This window comes from Phocoena phocoena, chromosome 1 (genome assembly GCF_963924675.1).
Source record: "Phocoena phocoena chromosome 1, mPhoPho1.1, whole genome shotgun sequence".
Taxonomy (NCBI): Eukaryota; Metazoa; Chordata; class Mammalia; order Artiodactyla; family Phocoenidae; genus Phocoena; species Phocoena phocoena.
Window position 1 is genome coordinate 125,358,914 of NC_089219.1, and position 6,465 is coordinate 125,365,378.

Below are 6,465 nucleotides of genomic sequence, written 5' to 3' on the forward strand. Positions count from 1 at the left end.
TTCTGGAAACCTATGTTCTTCAATTCTGGGAACTTTTCCTGTATTATTTATTGGAGAATTTCTGCCCCTTTGTCTTCTCTGTTCTTTCTTTTTGGAACTCATTGTCACTTTGTTTTACTTTCTTAGAGATTTCATCAACTCTATCTTCCAAGCTCTTATTGAATTTTAAATTCATGTTTTGATGTCTTTAATTTTCAAGAGCTCTATTTTGTCCTCCAGTTCTTCCTTCCCTTCCTTTCTGACCCCTTTTCTCTTCCTTCCTTCCTTCTCTCCTCTCCTCCACAATTCCTCCCTCCCTCCCTCCCTTCCTTCCTTCCTTCCTTCCCTCCTTCCTTCCTTCCTTTCTTTCTCCCTTCCTCCCTTCCTTCCTTCCTTCCTTCCTTCCTCCCTTCCTTCCTCCCTTCCTCCCTCTTTGTCTTATTTCATGAATGCAAGATTTTCTTTTATGTTTAACTGGAAAATAGTTATAGTTTTCTTTTGTTATATTTTGCTCCCTGCATGGTCTCTGTTTACTCAGAATTCCTTTTTAAATTTATTTATTGCTTTGGTCTCTGGCTTCCGCATCTGATGTCTGATGGTCTCTTACTGTCATATTTAAGGCTGAGGCACATGCAGGCATACCTGGTTTATTGCACTTCACAGATAGTGGGTTCTTTTTACAAATCGAAGGTTTGTGGCAACCCTGTGTCAAGCAAGTCTATCAGTGCCATTTTTCCAAAAGCGTTTGCTCATTTCATGTTTCTGTGTTACATTTTAGTAATTCTCACCATATTTCAAGCTTTTTCATTATTATTATATTTGTTGTGATCTGTGTGATGTAACTATTGCAAAAAGATTATAACTTTCTGAAGGCTAGTATTTTCTAAATTCACTCTTTTTTTTTTCGGTATGCGGGCCTCTCACTGTCGTGGCCTTTCCCGTTGTGGAGCACAGGCTCCGGACGTGCAGGCTCAGTGGCCATGGCTCACGGGCCCAGCCACTCCGCGGCATGTGGGATCTCTCGGACCGGGGCACGAACCTGTGTCCCCTGCATCGGCAGGCGGACTCTCAACCACTGCGCCACCAGGGAAGCCCCCACTCTTTTTTTAAAAAAAAATTATTTATTTGGCTGCTCCAGGTCTTAGTTGCGGCATATGGGATCTTTCAGTTGTGGCATGTGGGATCTTTTAGTTGTGGCATGTGAACCCTTATTTGCAGCATGTGGGATCTAGTTCCCTGATGAGGGATCAAGCCCGGGCCCCCTGCATTGGGAGCGTGGAGTCGTAGCCACTGGACCACCAGGCAAGTCCATGAAGGCTAGCATTTTCTGATGGGTAGCATTTTTTAGCAATAAAGTATTTTTTTTAGCAATAAAGCATTTTTAGCAATAAAGAATTTTTTATTTAAGGTATGTACATTGTTTTTTAGACATAATGCTATCGCACACTTAATAGACTACAGTATAGTGTAAACATAACTTTTATATGCACTGGGAAACCAAAAAAATTTATGTGACTCTCTTTGTTGCAATATTTGCTTCGTTGTGGTGGTTTAGAACTGAACCCACAATATCTCTGAGGTGTGCCTGTAAATGCCAATGGAATGCCTATGTGCATGGGCAGAGTTTTACAAAGGTTGGCTTTTCCCATTTGATTGGGGTTGGTGATCATTGGGGATGGGTCATTGCATTGAGGAATCACCAAGTCTATTATCTAAGGAGTGTGTCATAATACTCTGTTTTCAGTATGTTCCTCACCACTACCCCCACCAGCGACTGCTGTTCTTTGAGTACAAATCCTCTCAAATCCCCTCTCTTCTGAAAGTCATTCTCTTGTTTTCTGCTGCGATGGGGAGGCACAATTGCCTGGCTGAGGGGTAAAGATCTCAAAAGTTAACTGTTTCTTAAATAAAATTTCAAGAAATTTTCCTATTTGGTCCTAGCCAGAACTACCTGCCCACTCTTCCTTTCAGAGGTATATGATGCACCAAATCCCTGAGATATTTCAGAGTTTTGTGGCACAATTGGCTTGCTTCTTATTGGCTTCTTCACCTTGAAACTTAGATTTCAACTTTCTCTGATCTGCCTCGTCAGTTACGACTCAGCCGTTTGTTTTGTCAGTTTCCAAAATTTTGTTGACATCTCTTATCTGCTGTTGTTTCCTCTCTTGTACTCCTCAACGTTGTGGGTTTACATTTCATTTGACCTTAGTACCATTTCAGAGCTGTTTGGAGAGCAGATAGAAAAGAATGTGTTCCATCTGCCATGCCTACTCAGAAGCATTTAAAAATTCCATTTTTAAAGGAAAAAGTATGCATATATTGTAAATAAAAAGTATCTACACCAAACCTGTTAGCAGAGGTCATCTCTGGGTGTTGCGATTATGGGTAGTTTTTCTTTACTTGCTTATATTTTTCAAAATTATCTATAGCAAGATACTTAGTAACTAGAAAACAATGATCTAAGTAAAATGATATTATTAGATAGCTGTCTCAGTCAAAGCATTTTATATTAGTTTCAAATCTAATGATTAGTTGAATCATATGAAATTGCTATTTTTTCAAATAAAACAGAGGTTGAATAACAGTAATTTCATATGGTTCAATCTAAACTATCTAATATAGTACAGACCTTAGAGGTGACATAGCCTGGAAAGTGAAGCCATTGTCTACTCAGGTCAGATTAAAAGTCAAGAGAATGTAAACCATCTTTTATTGCTAGGTGACTCTTGGGGTTCACCCCAGAGCCATTGCCTGTGCTATTCTCCAAGGGCCCACTGGTTGAAGATATTCATGTGCTAACCTAGTTTTCAGCAGCACACTGATTTGGATATAACTGATAAGAAAAATAGTATTATTTCCTTCTTTTCTCCCTTACTGGTACGCTTCACGCATATCTGTATTGGAATTCCCTGGGCATATGCCTTTTTCTCTCTTCTAGATTGTTACAGTCTTTGAAGGTAGGGATCCTCATCTTACTGGTATTTATGGATTGTTTGAGGAAACACTGCTCAGTGTATCACACAGTGTTTTCCTCTAAAGATTCATAGGAGAAATTTCTCTTGGGCAAATGGCTTGTTTTTAGTTTAGGAGCACAGTGTAATGTATGCCAGATTGTATTTCCCCCACTTTGCATGGGCTACTAGGAAGCTCAGAGCCACACTTGTGCCATAGTTCTAAGCAGTTCCTTCTTGAAATCTCTGCTTAGATGTCTTGTGGTTTTTCTATTAGTTTCTTGTTGCTGCTGTAACGATTACCATAAACTCAGTGGCTTAAAGCAACACAAAGTTATCACCTTACAGTTCTGGAGCTCAGGAATCTTAAATCAGTTTCACTGGACTAAAATCCAGGTGTTGGCAGGTGTTTCTTCTGGAGACTGTAGGGGAGAATCCATTTCCTTATCTTTTACAACTTCCTGGGCTTGTTACCCCTTCCTCCGTTTTCAAAGCCAGCAGCACGTTATCTTCTCTTCTCTCTGACTTCTGCTTCTGTGCCTACATCTTTTCTGACTCTGATCCTTTTTCCTCCTTCTTATAAAGACCCTCGTGATTACCTTGAGCCTACCCTGATAATCCAGGATAAAGTCTCCCCATCTCAAATTTTTAACTTAGTCATACCTGCAAAGCCTCCTCCCCCCGCCCCTTTAATAGATTTTAGTTTTTAGAACAGTTTTAGGTTCACAGGAAAATTGAGCAGAAAGTACAGAGATTTCCCATATACTTTCTACCCCCATACATGCATAGCCTCCTCCACTCTCAATATCCTGCACCAGAGTGGTACGTTTGTCACATTGATGAACCTGCATTGACATGTCATCATCACCCAAAGTCCGTTGTTTACATTCTTGGTGTTGTACCCTTTTGGTGTTGTACATTCTAGGGGTTTGGACAAATGTATAATGGCAGGTATTCACTATTGTGACATCATACAGAGTATGTTCACTGCCCTAAAAGTCATCTGTGCTCTGCCTATTCATCTCTTTCTCCCAACCCCTGGCAGCCACTGTTCTTTTCATTGTCTCCATAGTTTTGCCTCTTCCAGAGGGTCATATAGTTGGAATTATACAGTATGTAGCCTTTTTTGGATTGGCTTTTTTTCACTTAGCAATATACATTTAAATTTCCTCCAAGTATTTTCATGGCTTGATAGCTCATTTCTTTTTAGCACTGAATAATATTCCATTGTTGGGATGTACCACAGTTTATTAATTCATTCACCTACTGAAGGACTTCTTGGTAACTTCCAAGTTTTGGCAGTTATAAATAAAGCTGCTGTTAACATGTGTGCAGGATTCTGTGTGGACGTAAGTTTTCAACTTATTTGAGTAAATACCATGGAGTGTGATTGTTGGATCGTGTGGTAAGAGTATGTTTAGTTTCCTAAGAAACCACCAAACTGTCTTTCGAAGTGGGTGTACCGTTTCGCGTTCCCACCAGTGGTGAGTGAGAATTCCTATTGTGCTGCGTCCTTATCAGCATTTGGTGTCGTCAGTGTTTGGGGTTTCGGTCATTCTAATAGTCACGTAGTGTTAACTCATCATTGGTTTAACCTGCGTTTCCCTGATGACATACGATGTCGGGCAGCAGAGTTCCTTTTTATCACGTGAGGTAACGTATTCACAGGTTCTGGGGATTAGGGCATGGTCATCTTATTCAGACTGTCACAATCTTCTCAATATTAATTCCGTGAAAATGAAAATTTTTCTTTCCCTAACTAAAGCAGTACCTCTGTAAACCCCTCTCCCTGCGTCCTTCCCCATCTCAGTAAATGGCCCTCGCATCTACTAGTCATTCACCGCAGACACTCCCTCCCTCCCCCCACATCCAGTCCCTCATGTGGTTCTGCCATATCCACTTCTAAGATGTATCTAGAGTCCAATCATGTGTCTTTGTGGCCACAGCCACCACCCTAGGCTAAGCCACCACCATCTCTCGCCTGAACCACCATAACAGCTCTCTAATTTTTCTCTTCAACTCTTGCCTTTTACTATATTCTCTATAAATCATCCAGATTAAAAAAAAAAAACGAAAACCACAAAGCAAAACATGCCATCTTCCTACTTTAATACACACTAATACAGTAGTTTCCTTTCTCATATGGAATAAAATCCAAACTCCCTCCTATAGCTCATAAGGCCCCTCTTAAAGCACATCTCACTCTGCTCTCTTCACCACCATATTCTTGCCACGCCAGCCCCCCTCATTTTTCTCTAAATGGCCCAAGCCATGCTTCTTGCATGTGGTTCCTCTGCTTGAACTCTTCCCCCAACTCTTTCCTGACTAAATCCTCGTCATCTTTTTGGTCTCAGCTGAAATGTCTCCTCCTCAGAGATGACTGTCCATACAAACCCACATTGCTTTGCACCCGCTTTTCTCCACCACCTCACCCCTTTACATAGTCTTCATAGACTTATCACTGTTGGTAACTACTCAGGTGCTTACTTTATGTCATTCATCTTCTCTCTCAGGTTGGTAATTCCACGAAGGCAGGGCCATTTCTGCTTCATTCGTCATTGGATGCTTCATTGGTATTTGGCACTTTGGAGGCACTGAATGCATTTTGTATATTATCCTCACCCTGACTTTATCTTACCTTTTTGCTTTTATTTTCCTTTTTTAAGGAAAAATACATTTTTAAAAAAAATTTCCGGGCTTCCTGGGTGGCGCAGTGGTTGAGAATCTGCCTGCTAATGCAGGGGATACGGGTTCGAGCCCTGGTCTGGGAGGATCCCACATGCCGCAGAGCAACTAGGCCCGTGAGCCACAACTACTGAGCCTGCGCGTCTGGAGCCTGTGCTCCGCAAAAAGAGAGGCCGCGATAGTGAGAGGCCCGCGCACCGCGATGAAGAGTGGCCCCCGCTTGCCGCAACTAGAGAAAGCCCTCGCACAGAAATTATAGACCCAACACAGCAAAAATAAAAAAAAATAAATAAATAAAAAAAATTAAAAAAAAAAAAATTTCCTTTGTGGGAGTATAGTTGACTTACACTGTTGTGTTAGTTTCTGCTGTACAGCAAAGTGAGTCAGTTATACTGTTTTCCTTTTGTTTGGATCTTCTATAGCTTTCTGCTGTAGCAAGAGAAAAACTCACAAAGTCCCAGGATCTACTCAGAGTTGAGGAGGTAGAGCACACAGAGTACCTTCCTTCATTCTGCAACACAGTTGTATTCCTTGGCACAGTGCCCTTGGCCTTCCATATATGTTGTTCTATTCAGAGCTAGCGAACAGCTTATGGATTTAGGTTCTCGACTGGGTCAGGAAAGCCTGTATTGGCATCAAGTTTGTCGATCCTCCCCAGGACCTCTTTCCCTATAGGTGCCACATGCCATGATTTATACACAAACATGATTTGCCTGATTGTTGCAGTCTGGGCCCAGAACAGTTTTAATTAACAGGAAAATGGTCCTCAATACACCGATTAGACCTCTTCAGGTACAGCAAGATAAAAGCCTGATAATTTGGATGGAGTACTCTTCTTAAATGTCTACTC